The sequence below is a fragment of the Diprion similis genome, chromosome 1, assembly GCF_021155765.1.
Source record: "Diprion similis isolate iyDipSimi1 chromosome 1, iyDipSimi1.1, whole genome shotgun sequence".
NCBI classification, from domain to species: Eukaryota; Metazoa; Arthropoda; class Insecta; order Hymenoptera; family Diprionidae; genus Diprion; species Diprion similis.
In genome coordinates, this window is record NC_060105.1 from 18,014,592 (window position 1) to 18,036,571 (window position 21,980).

A 21,980-nucleotide genomic window follows, 5' to 3' on the forward strand; every position below is an offset into this window, starting at 1 on the left:
CATGTCTGAACAGACAACAGAGTAGAAGTGTTGATTAAAATATGGTAAGAAGCCGAAGAATCTTTCTGTACAATTTATGATCACTTGCTTGCAGACAGAAATATTATACTCAACCGGTCTTTGATTGGGGATAATTATTCGATTACTAACACCACGTTCCGCATTTTTTTACTTGTTAACCAAAGTCGCTAACCCCGGTATTCAAAATTATGCTTTGTCAAACACTGATCTCAGTCGAGATATTTCAGGTGAAAATATAAAAAAAAAAATTGTAAATTGGTGCGGAATTTCCAGCCGTCCATGCAAGATAATGAAACATCTCAATCGTATTCGTTTCGATGTAATTTCTTTCATTTCGACTCTGTTTAATTACAAACTTCCTCACACGATGTTAGCGAAGGGCTATTTTTGGTGCCTGTAGACGGAGTGCAAAAGGAGACTTTCCGTACTAGTGTGACGGCAAAATCTCAAAGACGATTCGTTGAATTTGTCGGTATAATAGGATGATGTAACATTGTCGCAATAACTAGGAAACTGTTAATATGATTTTTTGAAAATTCGACACGGGGGATCACAGTAACTGAGTCACCGAAGTTTCGTCAAAACTATCGAGCGGTTTAGAAAATATGATGCATTAATTACGTAGATCAAGCATAGTACGTACTTTGACATTCGTGCTGTTTACTTCATCATACAACGAGTCCTACCGAAATTCCTAAAGTCGCTTGATCGAAACTTTATCTTTAAGAAAGTGTGAGACCTTCCCGTGTTACTACCAAATTCCAATATTTGTATGTTGCACTTTTTCTCTTCCTGAATAAAATGTTGGGAAATTAAAGCATTCCGGACCACACTGTGTGGTGGCTAAAATGAGCCAAGAAAATGGATGGGCGAATATAAAACATACGAATCTTAGCTATGCCATACCTAGTCCTCAAGCGTACGAGAACTAAAAATGGACGCTGTAATTTCCTAAAGTTCGAAATGACTTCTCTACTCGGTCAGTAAGATGTGAAAAAATTCTTACATCCGTATTTACTCTAAGATTATCTAACGTTGACTCACACCAGAAGCATTTCACAATGCGGTAAAGAGCCATATGTAATTGGAAATGTGAAAATCTGTCTTCGGTGCGGTGATGATATTTAAGTCCTGAAAGTTCCAACCGTGAATCATCGACAGAGTTCAAAGTTTCAACACTTCAAATATTTGCTTTTTTACTGAATAGCCGATCGGTAGGTCCCGATCCAACCTCAACCAGCCAGCAATTATCATTCTCATAATTACAGTACAGCCGACGCTGACTGTATGGTAGCCATCGCCGAGCCTCTGGCCATAAGCTATTTCAGTCTTTTTCTTACACCAAAAATTGTAAGCATTCATCGTGTTTCCAACGCTTGTTAAAAAAACTCTTCTTCAGCACCGCAAAGACTGACGGCGTGTGTCAAGGTCAGGTACCTTACATTCTTCTCCGCCTTACGCGTGTTTAAACAAATAATTAGTAGCTCTTGATTGGTTACTGCTTGGGTCCATCGCGACAAGCCTATTTATTACGTTGACTAAGCTGGTCTCGTGTGTTTCCGAGATCTTTATCATGCCAGGGTAACCGACCTGCTTGAAAATGTCTATGCCGAACAGGCGTCGAAACTAACAAACTTTGCAGTGGGTGCCTCCGTCGTTTCAAGAATATAAAAAATATTCCACTCGCCGTCGTTCAGGCAGACACACAGTTTCGGTTGGAAGTATGAAGAAGGACACTGCTAAGAAACGAGGCAACGAATTTTCATTAAGTATTATTAATAATTTAGCCAAGACAAGAGCCTTGCTGAGGCAAATGTACGCATGAACTTTTTAGAAGCCTAAGAAATGCGTAGTTAATTGCATTTAAAAGGACGAATTGGCCGTACTATGCGAATCAAAAGTTAAGAAAGAAGAAATAACTGTTTCAAGAATCTTCAGCAATGTTATTTGCGGCGATGATTGTGAATATAAATAAAATAATATATTACTATAGGAGGTCCCCAGAGATCGCCTGAAAAATGAATAATAGACAATCATCTCCAGAATGGGCAAAAACAGTTTTTGGCAAGTACGTCCGATGTTTACCAAGAATTACATTTATGCTACAACGTAGAACAATGTCTTGAAAGTTTTCTAGACAGTTTACGAAGATTAAGGGGGCATTTACAGGAATTTCATAAAATTCCTAGGTTTTGGTCATTTTTTTTCGCACGCATGCTAAAAGTTTAAAAAATTTAGAGGTTTTAGGTATCCATTTCTTACATGTTGTAGAGTAAATTGGCCTCATTAGATCCTCATTCAAATGTATCAGGGCGGTACATGGAGTGCAATTTTAACAGAGTGTAAAAAGGCATAATCTACTTGCAAATGCCTATAAGCTGTCGAGGACTTTTTAATAGCTTCATTTCGAAAGAAAATTGATAATTTTTAAGAACTATGACAAGAAATTAGCCATTTTTCAATATAAAATTTAGGGTATCACACCCCCAGGTAAGAGTTTGGGCAAAATCCTACGACGATGTGTTAAGAATACTTAAAAGAAACGACGTGCAAAAATTTCAGGAGATTCGGTCAAAAATTGTAGGCGAAATCTTGCCCGCAAATTTCAAAAATGACAATGAAAAAAACGCATTTAAAGTTTAAATTCTCAAAAAGTTGCAGTATGCAGACTGGTGAAAATTGAAGGCTTTTGACCCCAAGAAATTTTATCAGAGCCAAAATCGTTACGAACCCATTCAGAGGAGGGACAAAAGTGTGTACAAAAATGCAAAAAATCTAATAAAAGAATACCTTGATTCAAACTTGAGGTATATGAAAGAACAATATTCGAACGATATTTCATAAAATTGTCATCCCCAAATTTTGAAAATTCAGCCGTTCAAAACTGGGCTTCGACGACCCAGTATTTTCAGAGTGGACACGATAACTAAAATCAAAAACCAAATATTTTTTGTTAATAGGTGAGTATAGCTTGTACTTGGACGAAGAATTCAAACAAAAGAATTAAAATTGGAATTTTTGGCAGAGTTGTATGCAAATAAGTATAATTTTCGGTAAAATCTACACCGTGTACTGCCTTGTAAAATGAATTGTTTTCGAAGAAAAAAAAACCTTCGTTCAAGTACCAGTTAATCCTATCTAGAAGAAGTGTGCAAAATCTCAATAAGATCGGTGCATTTGTTTCTGAGAAATCTTGTTCACTGACTTGAAAAATTTAGTTTTGAGAAAAGAACGATATACCTGCGACACTCCTGGCTGCATGGTCGAGCTTAACGAGAGAAATTTCGAAAAGCTCTCTTTCCTAGACTTTTACTCCAATTGACTCGAAACTCTGGGAAAATATTCTTGATATGTTGAATTACATGAAATTTTTTTTTAAAAATTGCATTTTTTTTAATTTCCATACTCATGTAACCCCTTGAGGTGCTTATAAAGTCGCGTTAATTGTACAACTCGAAAACGCGGCGAACCAAAACTCTTGTACCGCTCAAGCAATCAGGATGAAACTTGGGCAATTGATGCCTTGTTTTGGCAAAAAGTGGAGCGACATTTAGAAATTTAGAAATTTTGAAAAGCATTTTACAGATCGCTTACCACTCACCGAAATTGCAAAAATTTTCATAGTTGCACCAAAAGGATCGAACTATCCGGTATGATGCCACTCGACACTAATGAAACACGCACTTTGAGCCCAATCCCAGAAGATTTGATGGTAAAATGACGAAATGGCAGCTGATCTGGTTCTTGGTTACGACGATCACTGACACCTCATTTTGGCGACATTTTTTACCGACATTACACGCATCCCGGTAATGCATGCGTGTAATCTCGGTAAAAGATTACCGGCATGCGTGTAAGATCGGTAAAAATGTCACCAAAATGAGATGTCGGTGTTCTTCGTAACAGAAAACCAGATCATCTGCCACTTCGTCATCAAAATGTGCTACCACAACCTAAAAGAGTTCGAAGAAAATTCAAATAGGTTAAATTGAAGTACGGTCCATATGGGTATATGAGTACACCTTATAGGTATAATAGATTGCCAACTCATCATAGAAAAAACAAACATAATCAAAATGCAAGTGAATACATAAGGTATGCTGCTACAATAATGATTGAATTTCTCTTCTCTCAGACTATTCATTATAGGAGAAAAATTATTGCCAATTTTGAACTTTTATGAAAACTACGCTTCAGTATTTGAATTTATAGCAATTTTATCAGAATTTTCATCGAATTCTTTATAAACCGAAAATCTAAGCTTCTCGGTGCACCTGTAGCTGCTCGTACCTACCAGGAAACATACGGCTATTGTTTGGACAAGAATATTAAAATAGTTGTTCGCCTTGCGAATATTCTAATATAATTTTATCGTCAACAAAGATTCACTATATATAGAGATACGATTGTTGTGCGGACTGCAGACGTAATAACGTTACACGTATGTACGTATGTATATGCAGCATACATATATGCAATCCATGCGCTAGTGCAGCAAACAGTGGAAGGCTTAACATTTAAACATATTTACATGGCAGTATTGTGCACACAATTGATAGTGAGCACGAGTGAAAAATTAACACCCTTACTATGTAATAGGAATGATAAATCTAATTGTAAGTACATTTAAATGACAAGCCGAGATATCGAATATTCTTCGAACCTCGTTTTTCAAAATAACACGTAGTAGCCACTTGCTTTGTCAATCTGGTCCGTGGTGTGAGTATACACGGTGTGCCTAGGAGTCCAGCTTCTTTCTATAAGACAATTTCTTTCTCGCGCTGGACTGGACTCGAGTAAATTCGGTACCAACGCGCAACGGCGCCAAAATACCCTAGATCAATGGCGATTAATTACTGTGATGACATTACCGTTATGTATTAATAAATTAATAGCACTCGATTTTCAAAAAGCTAACCCGAGTTTAGTTTATCTCTAAGGTTTATGAAAAACTGAGCAAAGTTTGAGAATTTAAATAACCAGTGGCTTACATTGTTAAAGTAAAGTAATTCTAGAAACTAAGTTTTGCACCAACAAGGGTTACAAAAACAACAAAAAATTGAGCTTTCATCGGTTTCCGAATGCAAATGACTATATCCTAGATATAAATTTATTTAAATTCACCGTAAAATATTGCAACCAATGTTAATATGATATGCAACATTTTACATTATGTAGATGAATAATTTTTCTGTTTCTTAGGAAACATGCCATTTATGTGGTGATTCGTGCAAGTTTTGTATACCCGAATTGTGTTATTAGACGATTGGAAATTTCAACGTTTCACGAGGTTGAAGTAACGAAACATTGGAAAAACAATTATAGCTTTCTGACTTTAGAATGGATTTTGAAGAAGTTGAGTTTGCAAAATATTAGTTTACTTTATAACATTGATGTCAATCGAATCTTAGGCAATTCTAAGGTTGCGAAGTAACGATTAACGTTACAAATTTCGACTTCGCAATGTTTTGTACGCTTCAATATCGTTTGCTTACAATCATTTTTTGAACACATTATGATTTGATCGAATCAAATGCAACTCACAATAGAAATATGTTGCTATTACAAACTACACACCGCAGGGACCGCTGAAGTTATTTGAGAAAAAAAATTGGTAAGCAACTGTAGGTACTTTCAGAAGGGACTATCCGAGAGATAAAAAAATTGTTGTTTTTCAATTCGTTTTCTTTATTTTTCATTGTTTCACGATATTCTCGGTATTTTTTTTCAGTTGAACACATGTGATTACCATTTATTAACATGAAAAATGAGGATACTCGAAGTGCTCAGCGCAGGAAGGTAACTTGACTTTTGCAAAGAAAAATGCATATAATCTTGTAATTTATTGCTGCGTTGACCTATCATATAACTTTCACGTTCTTGTTGTTTCGCCGCAATGCGACATACACGTGCACACACGTATTTTTCCACCGAGCACGGATGCCAACCGGCTGGTCAGAGACTCCGCCTATTTTTGCCACGGGCAGCCTCGGGTGGGGGCTGTGTTTGAAGTAAGTCCGTGGTTTGAAGTTGTAACAGTGGCGCCATACTACGTTGAACTTTATCCCTAAATCTCTGACATCATGCGCCGCAATGGAAACGTTCTTTTATGTATGTATGTACCTGTACATTCTTTGCTGGAAGCACATCCCGTTCCTAAGTGGGCTAAGTGAGGCGCTAAGCATGCTTGGTACATAACCTAGCGGCATTAAATCTTATTGTTAGACCAACGGTAGGACATGCCACACGAGGAAAATCCACCTAGCGGCGAATCTACATGAGTGTAGGATATACCCTTTACGAATGTGCAAAGAACGCTTAACAACCCTTTCGGTTGGTTTGTTTACTTAATATAGGACGAAAAAGGGTGAGTTTGCTCGATCGGTACGGAAGTACTACATGATCTCAACCCTCTGGTCTACACCCGGGTCACCAGTGACACGACACAGCGTGTGTATACACGTGGCGACAGAAAATGGTGTAGACCAGAGGGTTAACGCCACATAACTTTGCCATAGACCCTACCGGTAAGTAACATATATTCTCTAAATTTTCTGTCAAAATCCCCGTCAAAACTTACATGAGGACCGTCTCACTCGAGAGTGATTGAGGGGCGCACTAAACTAGACTATCAGTGTCGCGCCCCCATGAGGGAGGGCTAGCCGGGTCTTGCCGACGACACCGGTGTGACAAGCAGCTACCATATCGACGATTACACTCGACTGATCGGACAGAAAACATTCTTACCGTCAAAATCTGTATAAAAAGCAAATAGGTACGAATAATTTTGAGTAAGTGAAATGAAAAACTGTATTGTGAACTGTACTCGAACTGTCATACGGCCTTCTTGGAGCAATGAGGATGAAGTTAGTAACGTTAGCGTATCGAAACATTGAGGGAGAAAAAAAGAACTACTTTGCAATTTTGTAATAATTTTAAAGTGGTTAGATTTTGAAAATATGAATTACTTTTGCCGTATTATAATTTACTACAGATTCCTAAAATTACGAAATAACGGGTTTTCCGAAACATGAATCGTTACAATAACGTTACTAACTTCAGCCTCATTCTCGTATCTTCTAGTCTCTGTAAGATTGCCAGGCACAGCACTCACTCAATGTACAACTCTCGTACGTACGAAATGCAGAGCGCAAATGAGACGTCACACCGGTACGACGGGTCGCGACGCTTAAAACTTTCAGTAACCGTCACATACCGGAGGTGGTTCATGAAATATGTAAATTTTGATTTCTCCCTGCTTGGCAACGCGCTTGGCACGTTACCGTAATGCAGATCGTATCGCCGATACTTGAGAAGAAATTATATCAATTTACTCGTGACATTACAACTCAGAAAGCATAAAGTCAAGTTCGCACGAGAGACGAAAACGTTGAACAGTGCTTACGATTAGACATGATCCGTACGATATCAAATTGAACGTGTCATTTTCAATGGGATAGCATTTTGCTGTTAGGTTAGCCGTAGACCACATGTGCGGATCCCACGTTCACATCTGTAGCTCAGCATCGATTATAAGATTAGCAATACTGACAAACTACCGGTGGAATAATCTGTTTTTCAATAAAAATAAAAAAATTAACCTAACGATCGGAGAGTCAGCTGTGATTAATGCAGTACGTTTTAACGCCATGCGGTCTAACTATCTATATTGCCTCGGGCTCGACGAGTACAATGACAAAGAAGATAGACGGTTACCTGCACAAACCTGTAGCGTACCTACTTCGCACGCAAGTCAATACTTATGAAGCAAGAAATGGCCAAAAATCGTCTCTAAAGCACAGTGCAGGTTCCCGCAAAACAGATTGGCTGCAACGGTATTCACCCTCCCAAAAAAAAATTCAGTACGATTTACACAAGCTTGAGGTATTGCAATGATACTTAATTACTTGTGCATAAAAAAAAAAAAAAAAAAAAAATGCATGAAAAAAAGGGTGGTGGACGTGAACGCTCGTCCTGATCCACAGCGATGGGCTGAATCCCATCGCCAAAATAGTTGACAAGCAACGAAAATCCTCGAAAAAGAAGTATTTACGGATACTATCACAGTATACGTATAAACCGACATTTTTTTTCACCGTATTATTATTATTGTAATAGCAGCAGCATAACTTTGCGAGAAAAAATTGCAAACGTTTAAAGCAAAAACGAAATTAAAGCTAAATTTCGCTGCTTTGAACTTCATTGTGAAGATAAATTTCTATTCCTGTTTCCCAAAAAGTTACGCGCGACTTTACGAAAGTATGAAAAATGCGAAAACAACGTGTTTAATATTACCTAGTGAGTACTGAAAAGGTCGTAGAGAATTTTGCAAGAAACGATAGTGAAGCTGATTCTTTCTACTTTCAAATATGAACTGGAACATTTGGCTATGTCTTTTTTCGGCTGAGATGTCTAACTTTTGTCCCGATATAAAATTCAAGAAGCGGTCCGGAACTTACAAGTATGAACGGTACTGTATACGATAGGGTAGCCATCAACTTTACTCAAGTGATTGAAAACTTCGTAAAAACTTGTATGTATAATATGTATTTAATCATATCAGTGTGTAAACATTTGCCAAAAAAGAGAACTAGGCAATAGTATAATTATAAACAAGCTTTAATCGCAGGTAAGTTCGTTTTGTCAACAACAATTTGATAACAGATTTTCAAATTAGTCTCATAAACATATTTTTTTTTTAAATACCGTGCAACAGACGTTCTTCCTAAGATTTCTTAAATGTTGTTGAGACTGTTGGTGGTGGTCAGGTCAGCGACTAAAATGAGCGGAAAAATATTAGAATTGGATAAAGAACGTGTAACTTTGATCCTTTTGAATGTTTTAAGTTGGTACAAAACCTTTTTTCAAATCATTGATATCGAAGCTAGTGAACGTATTCGCTTAGAATTATTTCTATTGCATCGTAAAAATGTTCTTCTTTGAGTTCACCATAATTGGTGCAAATAACATTGCTGGAAGTTTTGAAAAACGTTCCGTGTGTTTTACTAACATTTAATTCAAAACGTCCGGCCGATTTATTCTTAACGAGGCGCGTATCGTAAGTCGGAATCTGACGATGAGTATTAAATATCGCGGAATCTTGCGGCAGCTGGTTCGCGCAAGAGAAAGTGCGTAACACTGCTAATTATACCTTTCATAGGTCTGTCTGGATTCTCTGACAAGCATCAGCACGATATACCTACACTCTGTATAAATTACATTGACATTCGCACGGTTTTCTGTTTTTGTGTTTTTTTTTTTTTTTTTTTTTGACGTTGCGAAGTGTATCTTCATCGTTTCTCAGTTGCAGCAAGATATTTCTAACCATTTTGAGAGAGAATACACAATATTTAACTAGGTGTCTTTGATTTTATACTGTAATCTCTAAATTTGAATCAGTGACGATTCACTAATTCCCAGTTTCAAGTACTATATCACCAGAATAGACCAATGCAACAGAGACTGATGATAAAATTACTTTTAACTAATTTCTCACTGAGGATAAGTCCCAGTGTATATGCACCGATTTTTACCAGTGATACACTTATAACTAACAATCAGTAAATTTTCACTGATAAAGATTCAGAGAGCACGGATTAGTTTCCGTAATTCAAACAAATTGGGTAAGTTGAAGTGTATAATATGGCTTTTTAGGATCACAATTCCTATTTGACTGTAATTTGGAAGACGTTATGGCGTACACGACACATGAAAATCCTCCAGTTCACGCCCGTAGAACTTGTCGCTTACGAGAAACACGTTGATTAATATTATGACGTTTTTGAATTGATATTTCTCTTCGAATTTCTAACACTTTCTGTCATCGGAATTTCACGTCACAAAGTAGAGATTTTGGAATATATCCTGAAATTTTTAGAGTGTGATGAATATGGAATCATAATTAAATCGTCATAACTATTCCAAAGATCTTGATTTTTCTGAATATATTCTGTATTCCTGGAAAATTTAAACCGATTCAATTATCATACAGTTTTCATCTAATTTTAGAAACTCCAGGATATACTCCAAAATCTGTACTTTTTGACTTGAAAAAATTTAAACCATTTTTTTTGTCGAGCCTTCGCATGTAGGAACTCAGATTGTAAAAGAATATTTTTTGTAGTTCTTGAGGATCTACCTTAAAATGGATTCCATACTCGGTAAGACCAGATTTTTTTGCATGGAAAACAGGTGTTTTCAAAGAATCACGGCCACCAAAAGTCGTCATTGAAAGTAAGTTTTGTGGTAAAATATTGAAAATAAAATTCTCTCTGAAAATTTCTTGAATATCGATGGATGTCAAAAAATATTACAGAGATTTTGTAGTAGGTGAGAAAATTTGTCAAGCTCATTTCGGACAAGGATTAAGACTTAAAAAGGTGCAATTTCTTATATCTAATTTTTTTTTAACCATGCGATATTATCTGAATAATCTTTTTTTTAAATCTGTGAAAGTATTCGATCAAGGAGGAGCACGAAGGACTACAGACGAGAGAAATCTTTCGTTACTGAAATGTAAATGCGACTTTCTGAATATGTTCTCTGTAGCTTCAGTAATTTTTCGTTTAACTTTATTCTTTCTCATTAATTATATTCGATTGAAAACGCAATATTTAGTTACGTCTTCCGTAAGAGCCCGTGCATAGTCTTATTTTCAGTGAGTTGAGATATATTTTACAGTCGTGGGAAGGATGTTAAGAAAACGTAAAGTTTTTAGCCACATTTTTCTCTACCCAGTGAACCTTTTTAATATCTTGTAAGTGAAAATGGTCAAAGTCTAACGAGAAATAATCATCGCCGGGTTTGCCAGAGATTGTCCAGTGCGTTTGGAACCTTTCAGGACTTCGTAGTGCGGCTTGAAAGTAGTCGGTACGAGCTAGAAACTACGAAGCTGCGTTCATTCTCAGCTTAGCTGGATTATTACAATCCCGCGCAAGCAAAAGTTCACCAGTTCACTATAGTTCACCCTTCCCTTTCAAAGTCAGCTCTTACTTTCCCCTGATCTGGCAACACGGCGGCGGTTACTGTCCAAGACGTCTACCAGTGCCGGATAATAATTTCTGATCGATTGAATACCTGTGGCAAAAAATTCTTACAAATTTATCATCACCTTTTTCACAAATTTCTTCTAATTATGTTATGTTTACTGTCAATTTCGAGGAATATCCTATATTATTTCTGAGAGAAAAGTTGAAGTTTTCCGATGACATACGGGAGGTATTTCGAGAAATTCTAGACAGCTTCTGGAAAGAATTCATGTTCTATCGGAACTTTATTTCCACATGCCGAAAATCTATAAAACTCTGAAAAATCTGAAAATCTCTAGAGTTTTCGTCTTTTCGACTACTTCCGAGCGACTTCGTCGTGAAATTCGAACCAATTTCTGGAGAAAATTCATATTTTTCTGAACCTCGTTTTGCATCACAAATCTGAGAACGTTTGGATTACGATGATTTTGTCTATTTTCTGACGGTAAAACGTTATGGAAAATTGGAATGGATTTCGAAGAGAAATTAGAGTAACGGAAAATTGTGGAACAAAAAATTGTTAATTTGCAATTTTATTGTTAGAAAGACTTTGAAGAAGTTGGGTTTTCAATGTATGAGGATGTCCTGCTCGGTTGCGGTTTACTTTTCAGAAAACCTTATAAGTGCAATTTTTCCTATTAACATTTTCCCCATAAATTTGAAGTAATCCTAAAATTGCAAAATAACGACTTTTCCCAAAGACGCATCATTGCATTAACGTTACAAACTTCAGCTCCATAGTGAATCGATATTTGTTAGACTTCAGCTGGAATTTCAAGGTTTCCAGAGGTGCGGGAAAATCAGAGACGCATTACGAATCTTATCGAAAATTAGGTTTCAAATTATTGCGCAAGAAGTACTTAAACATCAATTTTTTTCCCAACTGAAAATTATTAGATTTTGAATCTATACAGTAGCGACCATGGCAAAAATAACAAATGCGAGAAGGAAGTTCAAAATAATCAGGTTTGTTTTTTAAAAGTGTAATAATTCGTTGTCATCTGGTTAAATTTTAGTCGTTGGTGGCTAAAAAATACAAAACCTTTCGAATTCCAGGGCAATGGATTCCAATCAACACAAAGACGAAGACTGTTACTTTTAATCCCCCGTCCGAACAACCCGGACACAAGATAACTGTCATTGAACAGGCGGAAGCGGAGATAAATCTTAAATGTCGTAAGGGAAACGGCGCCAGCAACCTTTCTACATCCGTAGTCGTGCAGAATAATAAGATATCGGTGAAAAAAGAGAGACAAAAACAAATTATCGAAGACAAAAAATTAAATAAATATACTACCATTACAATTATAACTCATATACTGCAGATCATCGGCAAGAGAATGAATTAATAAGTCATGCTGTGCATGCAGGAACAAACGCGTCCGACAGCTTTTTGCTGTTTTTTTTTTTTTTTTCTACTTGTTCTTTTTCGTTTCTCTATCCACTTCGTCCATTTTTATACCCACAAGTGAAACAAAAGTGAGTCGCTTGTAGGCTTTGCATATAATATGTATACCTATAGTAATGTATAAATACGTGATTGCCTCTACCTGCAAACGGAATCAGTATACATATAGGTATATGCATACAGCTATATGCCACGCAGCCGACCGCAGCAATGTTACAAAATATCAACTTTCACCATATCAGCACTATACCTACACACACACACACACACACACTATATACCTATACATAAAAATTTCTACGCGCATTAGTTTATGAAAGTTTGCAATGTACACAACTTATATACATACATTATACAGGTAACTTACACACACAGATATATATGGGGCATTCCATGCAACTCACCGGGCTCGTGACCCAGACCAACTTAGATGTTTTCATTATTTTTAATCTGTTATTATATGACGGATAATACGAAACCCTAGAAATATGAATACACATTAGTTGTTCTTGAAGATATTTACTGCCTACTAGTATTAATCTTCCACATCAAAATCATTGTTCCACATTATTGAACGTCTGTGACTTAGAGAAAAAATGGCGTTTTTCAGATAGCTTGAATAACGAATAAAAGAAATGAAAAATAATTTTTAACATTTTTTTCATGATTCTTGGAGAATCTTCTGATCATATAAAAAAGAATCGGAAAAAACTAAGTTGGTCGCGGTCATGGGCTCGGTGAATTGGCATGGAATACCCTATATATATTAACACGGATCAAGTACCTATACTACATGTGTCAGTGATCTCTTTTATAGTTCTAGGTACAATACCGAAGGTTTGTGTATCCTGTGCGAACTAAAGTCTGCACTCCATATTATTGAGTTGCGTAATGATTCTAAATCGCTGAAATAATTATGGTGCGTTGTGTGCCAACAAGATAAAGGTCTGACCCTCGCCATGCAAGATCTGAACCACACTTTGTTACACTCATGTTTTTATTTTCATCCATTTTTTTTCCTTGACTGTTATGCAGCAATGCATTAATTTTTATCACATTCTGTTTGTCAACTAATTTTCAGTTTGAAATCGATTGTTGTTATATATACATTGGACTCCAGAAATTTTATTCCACCGTACGTTTAACATCGATTTAAGACCCGTGATTTTAAGAGAAGAGAAAATAAAAATTGCGAAACCGATTGAATTTACATGCAAATATTACGTATAATGTATCTATACATAAGTATATTGCGGATCAGACATCGATCATATTGGCATGGGATGTCGATGGCATATTTCCGCCCATCTTACGCTTTGGACGCGAATTTATTGATTTTTGCAAAATTTCTTAATCATAGCTAAACAAGTTGTAAAGAAAGCTAAAATAATTAGGGCTTTTTTTTTATACTTCCTATTGAACAAAAATTAGAGCAAATTATAAACCTTGGTTTAATACTAGCCAAAAATTTGTCCAAATCGGTGAAATTTCAGTACATCCGTCATTTACAATGATAATCTTTTTTAACGTCGAAAAAAAATACGATGTTATAGCTTATAGCGTTGTGCTTGATAAAAATTTTGGATGTTCCGCTTGCTGAATTTACTTCCGGTCTTAGAATCTAAAATTCTAACAGTGTCTCGTTTTTTTTTTCTTTGAAATCTAACAAATTTTAATGGTTTCGGTACATTTTATTGAAATATATCGATATCTAGACGGAAAATGAATTTTGGCAGATATATGAAACATTTTTAATATTTCTTGGAAATTTCTGAAAAGTTTTCTCAATTCTATTTTTATTGAAAATATTCTTTCACAGACATATTCAGATGTATTCGAGATTCATTTCGGAAAATTTAGTTCAAACTCTTTACGACTGATTTCCCATTTCACACAGAAATCCAGTTATTCACCCCGCGGTACTAGCAGTGCCAATTAGTGATACAAAATGAAAAATGAAGTTTTGGAAAAATATGAGTGTTCTCTACATACGTTTCGGTCCAATGTCCACCGTTGACTGAACTCTGTCGCAAATAGTCGGGGAGTCGAAAATTTTGAGTATTCCAACAGAAAATGAATTTGTAAAGGAGCATGTTTTTTTTTTCTTAGAAACGCTTTAGAATTTTTGAAATCTCCCCAACATAATCAGAATGATTAGAACTTTTCCAGAAATGATACAGTATTTTTCTTAGAACTGTCCGAAAACATAGCATATTTATTTATGAAAAATTTCTCAACTAATAATTACAGGATATTTTTAGGGTTTTTTCTTACGGGGAAAAGCTAGTGGGAATCAGCTCAAAAGTATAGTCACACCGTTTCCGTCAATTTCTCGATCTTTCTCCGATCACCATGCGTGCACAATTGCAAAGTATATCATTTCTTTGAGTTTGAATCAATTTTATGGAAAAGTGAAAAGTACACGATTCTCTTACTTCGATGGCAATTCTGCAGATCGCGGTGTCGCGCGGGCTGATTGTATGTCGAAATTAGATCGGCAAGATATATCCTCGCCGCGAAACAGCCTGTATATGTATACTATAGTGTATTAAATTATATACGTATTTGAAAGCGATCACCGATCGCTTGCATTACGAACGCGTAAACGAGAGTTTAGGTAGCGTGTCGAGTACCCGCGGGAATGCATAGTCAACCGCTTGCCCAGCCAGGCTAGGTCTTAATCTGTATTCAAACATCGTTTTACAGCGAAACTTCTGACCTTGGCACGGCGTGATATTACAGAATAAAAGACAAACTGTACGTACGATTTCCATCGCGACCAGCCTCTGCTTTAACCCTGCCATGCGTACAATTTTCCTTAGATGCGATTTACTCAAAATTTTGCAAGCGTGGGCTGTCGCTGATTACGAATCTGAATTTGAAATTAAAAACTTCAAAAAGGCGGTTCAAATATGGCGGACATAAATTTACGAAGTTCTTTAATTCTGGTAAAACTTTATGTTACGTGGTTTCTCGGGTCACTGATTACGAATCAGAACTCGAAATTTGAGAATTCGATACGGCCGATCCAATATAGCGCACAAATAAAAACGACAAGAAGAAAACTTTTTGGTGTGTATTAAGTTTATGTAAAAATCGGCATTCGGATTTTCAGGATGGATTAGCAGCAAATACTTTTTCTCGTGGAAAAGTACGAATTTCGACCACTCAATTACACGTGCCATTTTTGCACTAAATACATAATAAATTTTATATTTTTTTTTGAGACTTAATAATAGTTCAGAGACCATGTGGAACCGAAAACCCGGCAGTTGTTACCAGAAAGTAGTTTAAGAAATAAATACCAGCAGCAAAACAAAAGGTCCGACTCTGAGCGTCCCAGCGTGAATTAATGGGTTGATAGAATAGCATGTGATTGCTAAATGATTCGACTTCGGTATCGTTTCCTAAATCAAATTTATAACCAAATTTGTATTATCTCCGGAAATCATTGATTAAACTACTGTGACACAGCTCAGCTTGGCATAGTTACATTTCTGGCACAGTGCATGGCTTGGATCAAAAAGGGTTGTCCGACAACCTTGCGGCGGTGTGCAGTGGAGTATTTATGTTGCGCGGAATGAAGCCCACTAAAATTACATTCGGAAATGAGACTGCTATTTGAAGTAGGTACGCCTGGAAAAATCTTGTAAGGAATTCCAATAGAATGTATAGCCGACAAGTATAGCATTTCTTAAATCGAGAACACCATTGAAACCAAACTGTGTTTAATTTTCACGAAGAAAACCTAATGAAATCTTATTGTTAACAAAATCAAATAAAAATTGTTAACTTCTGCTTAGAGTAGGTACTCCGATGTGGAATCCGATTCTCAACGCCAAAGTTAGTTTTCGAAGTAACTAAAATATGCTATAAGATGCAGTATTTATTTGCACCTCTTTCTTACGTGATTAAGTACCTAATCGAAATTAGCCTCTGACAATATTTTCAGAAGAAATTTAAACACAAGTCCATTAGTCATTTGTAATAGCTGGTAAGCTAGTGCTGTGTTATTCGCGACATTGTGCAGAAAAATTATTTTATACAACGTGAGCATGTTGTACGCGTTTTTTTTACTAAAGTTCGATTGTTGAAGCCTGTGACGCGTGCGTAAAGTTCTCCGTTGCCGAACAGTGCGGTAAAGCAACGTTGGCGCATGCGCGCAATTGAAATGCTATATTTTACACACCAAGACTTTCTTTGGCGCGTGGGTACTCTTGCCCAGCTCAATATTACGCACTGTGTAGTTGAACGTCAGGTACCTAATACAATCTTACGCACTGTCAATGGCACCATTGTTACTTTTTCCTACAAATGTTGGGAAAAATAGCGCATGTCACACGCGCAGATGGGTGAAATCTGACTCGTATGATTACAGTGCTCGACTTTGCAAACTTGACGCTCATCGCGAATCGCCGACAGTTCGCGCTTGCAACGCGATACTATATTCATTCCCATGCAGCTATCTTCTGTGTTTCCAGTCTATGGTGCTACAACAAACGATAGATGGGTTGCAATCTTGAGTCATGCAATAGTAAGTCTTTTTTTGTCTGTAATCTAGGTAAGGAATAATAACTTTATAAAACAATAAACATGTTGTTGGCTTCCCTCTTTGTGCCCAGATGAAAGATAAATCATATAATACATTAATAAAAAAAATGCAGAATTTGTTTGTCGCCCAATTGAAATAAATTCGTATTTCTGTATAATACCGAATGCCTATACACAACTTATAGCTGCGGTTGCAATGTTGTTAGCTCAGGGATTAGTTTAAACGCCAACTAGACAGCTTATGGGCTGGTACGATTCCCGTTAGGGTTTGACCATCTTAATTGCTATTAAATACTAACGCTTCTACTTTTCTAACATGCAATCAATCAACAGTTCATTCGCTTTTACAATAAAGGATCCGTAGTGGTGAGACGATTCCTGTGAAAAATTTGTACAAAATACGTATAAATATTTTTGCACCGTATGTAATTTGTATACCGAGAGAAATTCTTAATTGCGGTTACTACACTGTCCTTAACTATTTCAATTATTTACCACAATCGAGAAGTATAGGTCTGAGTGAATAATGAAAATTTGATTGGTAGCTGTGACCAGGCAATCTAGTATCTGCTACTATTCTTTTAGATTATGGTTATTCGTACTATAGTTTCTTGTAACTGTATTGTGATAATTAAACTGTAATCGCACAAGCAGTTCTATACTTGGTCCTTTTTTTTGCAATTCTATCAATACTCAAGCAGTTGTTTCAACGATACCCATTTAACTAAAATTTTCTAGTAACTGTAATAAATGAAATTCGACAAGTCAAACTTGGAGGCTAGATTTCTCACCACAATGAGCTGAAACAATTGAGAACTGCGATTCTGCCCGTGGAATTCTAACCAATCAACAAAGCTCGTCGCTTGCATTGATTGGTTGGTTTCGAAGACTTAGAAACTGGTATTGTCTAACTTGTAGCAAAAGGACCTTGGTCTAGGGTTTTCGCATGGGAACCGCGATGCAAAGTTCCTGACTTGGTTATAGTTTCTCTGCGCTTTTGTCTCCCCTTCGATAAATAATAATTGACTCATTAGACAATTTGATACGTGTGCGACCAATCGCATGCGTTATAGTAGTCAAGGACGATCAATCGACGGACAGAAAGAGAGAGCCTGCAGATTACTATCCGCTAAATCTGTTTCTCGTCGTGTTTCTTTTCCTTGCCACTCTCTCTCTCTCTCTCTCTCTCTTTCTTTTTGTATCTCTGTTTCTCTGTTTCTCTGTTTGTCGTGACCTTCCGACCTTCGGTGAACGTAATGTCTCGACGCCACCGCCAAGGCGCGTAAGCCTAACGTGTTAGAGGGTGTGTCAATATCGAAAGTATCTCGATACCTATTCCAGACGACGAATATTGTATGCATTGTCAGAGATTTTTTACATCAAGAGACGCACAGTATCTACAAATTTTCAGGATAAGCTCGAATGATGATTTTTTTGTGATCTTACACCCGTTATTTCGGACACTGGAGTGAAAGTTGCCGCTGTAGTTTGAAAATAAGAGTAAATAGTAACGAGAAAGGAAAAAATGAAAGAAAGAAAGAAAGGCAACTTCATTTGCTCAATTTCTCTGTTGGTTTTCTGCTCAACTTCTTAGCGTCGTTAGTTCGGAATTGCTCCATTATTACAACATACAAATGGTGTAACTTGAATCGTAGATTATGCTACCTAATTGTAAGCAGAGAAATGGATTACGCTATTGTTTAATGAAGCTTGCAGTTTTTAATTAAAAAAAAATATATATATATAAGCACGAATAGTGGAGTAACCATTATTTCACGCATCCTCGATTCGGTATGACACATGTATTCTCTTTGAAGTCGCAGCAACTTTTTCCAATGTGTACGAAGAACTTTTCGAAACCTTACCAGCTCTTGCAGCTCTTGTTGATAAGACTTTCTCATAATTGTTTCTAATATTTCAATCTCACTGTTTGGAAAGTAACGACCATTTTTTGCCAAGTTGAAGTGCTTTTCAAAATTTTGTACATTGAATAAATAAATATGTCTGTGAAAAATAGTTGTAGTTTTCTGTAAATTCTTCCGCGAACTGTTTGTCCTGTTTTACCGATCTTATGGACTTGATTTTTCGTGGTAAAACATAAAAATACTTATTTACATCAAAATGGTATAGTATTCTCCAAATGATTCTATATGAAAGATTTGAAATTATCTGCAGAAAGTCATGATTGTACGGCAAAGCCATTACAGCGAATGCTTCGTATATAACATTAGAAATATTTTTAAAGAGTTGGACAGATAGAAAAACAGTTGTGTTGTGATTCTGAAAGGTTTTCAAAACTTCGTGAAAGTATTACCAACTCTGATACCTTATTATCAATTTAGTTGATTATTCTGACGTAATATGAACACTGCAAAATTTCATAGAAATATTATAGAAATTTTTTATATATTCGCACAGAATTTTCTGAAAATATCAACTTTTTGATACTTCAAATCTTTGTCAAGAAAGCCCGTTTAAATGTTCCTAAAAAAATCACTGAAATATTTTTATGATGTATCTGTTACGTGGATCGATTGTGAAGAAATTTTTGTAATTTTGATTTAAATTTTTATCTAAAATTGACTGTGGATATGGATTCTTGTTCGGGACTCTGGAAAAATCTAAAAAGATTTTGCAAAGTTTTCCACCAATAAATATCAAAAAGCGTTCGAATAAGGTGACAGTGATCAGAGTAAGATGAGAAATAATCATCGGAGCTTTCCAAAAACTTTTGAACTTTTTTCTTACAGCAGCAAAAATTATAAAAAAAAAGTATCCAGCAATACCATTTTATTACCAGGACTGTGTTGGCCACGATAAATGGCGCCCCTGCCTCGAGTATATCAGTGAGGCATTGACGACAGGTGTCAAGACGCGAAATCGAATGCGCCGTAAGATTAGACCTAGACTGGCTATACGAGGTACCGGATTATTTGAGCCGATCGATTGGATAAATTAATTATTTTTAAAAATATCGAAAGTCCTTACGTCATTTATGGATTGTGCTATCGGATGGTAACTGCTGGGGTTCGCTGCAGTATTCAGAAGTCACTCTGTTCCTCATGTTTCGTATGACATCTCCGCGCAGAAAACACTCAACATCTTCGTGGTTAGCTTGATATTGGCATTTAAATGACACTGAACCGCCGCCGAGAATCGAGATTCTTTAACGCTTCTTGCTTATCTTTTGTTTTTATGTAACTTATTTTGTTTATTTATATACAGTGACTAAATATTTGTACAGAAAATGATTATCTCCTCTTTATATCCAATCACTCGTTCACTGTAATATTATCCAACAAACTGAAATTCGCACTTCACATCACTTTCTCTCCCTCTCTCTTTCAAACTAATATAATTATGTTATCTTTTGTTAAATTTGAAAATACGCCCGCCGTTTATATCTACGCTCTGCGCGACACGGAAACGGGTTTCAAATATTTCTAACAAAGGTTTCTCGCCACTTTCGTGCCGCGGATTTAGCGAAGATCGTGGGTAATTATCGTCGCCAAATCGGCAAACACGGATCAACGCTGATTCAATGATTACGCAACATTCAATAATTGACTGCAGTTTCCCCTGGTTCGGAAACTGTCGGTCAGTTAACTATTACGCAAAAATAATAATAACGGATAAACTGCAAATGTTTCCAGTTACAGAGCGTGCGAGAATTAGAAAAAAAAACGGTACAGTGAAGGAAGATGAAAAACCGTTCATCAAAGAAAGTTTATAAAAGAATTGCTCGTGTACAGAGAAACTTTTGTTCGTTATCCTTATAAATACTCTATTTATGCTAAATAGAGGAAAAACATTTTTTCCAAACAGCGACGAGAAACCTTTCGATTTTCAAATGATCCGATTTTTACATAAACCGTGCTCGAGCTGCTGACTAAGATCGAAATGCGATGGTCGTGTTGGCGGGCGTTTGAATAAGACTACAGAATCCACTTACAAGGCGTTCTCACGCGATTGGCGTGCGTTCGAAAATCGGTAAAGTTACGGAGTCGATTGACATTTTGGCGAGATTTTATTTTGCGTTTTCAAGGCAAACGGGCGCAGAGTTGGACGCGCAAGTATAGCGGAGGAACTTGGAGAAAATTTAGCCGAAAACCGTGGATGGAAACGAACGAATGCTTGTGCGACAACGGGCTCGACTGGACTGCCGTCTCCGGCATTCACCGACGGCGTCGAAGGTGGGGAAAGCCGAAGGATTGCCGCGCTACGGGGGCTGGCGATGGTCGAGTGATGGTGTCGTTACCAGCGCGCGAGGCGCGTAGCGCGAGAGAAGGCTGCACGCTGGCCAGTCGATTCTCTTAGGTTAGGTAAGGTTAGGTTAGGTGGGAAACAGAGCCGCCGCAGGCGCGTTCGCACAATTTCGAATCTTGCACTAGGACGTACGTAGCGGACACATAACACTACGCTACGTTATGACGGATTCGAGTATTCGACTCCAACCAACAGCAAAAGTGCGGGCACTGAATCTGGTTTCACTGATTTTTGCTTCCGTTTTCATTGGCTGAAAACTAGGCAATCTGCACTCGGTGCGCGCTCTTTCGGTACGTCGGATTTCCTATTTGAAAACTGAATTGTACACGTACGACACGCCGATTATTTCAAATGGAACGGCTTCACGAATGGAATAGGTGCAGGGCCTCTCACGTTATTGAGAAACTGCAAGTGCTTGCAACCGTGAAGGACGTGATGATGCTTAACCCTTCCGTGCGTAAATTTTTCCTTCAATGCGATTCGCTTGAAATTTGGCATGCGTGGGCTTTCGGGGTCGCTGATTACGAATCTGAACTCGATATTCGAAAATACAAAATGGCCGATCTAATATGGCGGTCAAACAAAAACTGCAAGAAGAAAGATTTTGAAAAAATTGTGCAAAATTTTTATCGGTGTGTATTAAGTTTGTGTACAAATTGGCATTTAGATTTTCATGGTAGATCAGCCGAAATTGCTTTTTTCGTGGA

The 21,980-nt window shown here is 36.9% G+C and overlaps 1 protein-coding gene across 5 annotated transcripts in view; it reads right to left on the bottom strand.

Moving 5' to 3' along the window:
- The window catches only part of LOC124415971 (venom metalloproteinase 3), a 97,830-nt gene extending 76,650 nt beyond the window's left edge, over positions 1-21,180 (bottom strand). For 3 of the 5 annotated variants that reach the window (XM_046896747.1, XM_046896775.1, XM_046896783.1), the window contains exon 1: positions 19,996-20,428. The gene's annotated coding sequence lies outside the window, so the exon portion shown is untranslated. Of the gene's footprint in view, positions 1-19,995; positions 20,429-20,959 lie in introns of those variants that run through there. The other 2 variants (XM_046896766.1, XM_046896756.1) reach the window with 2 other exon arrangements.
- Positions 21,181-21,980: the final 800 nt, after the last annotated feature.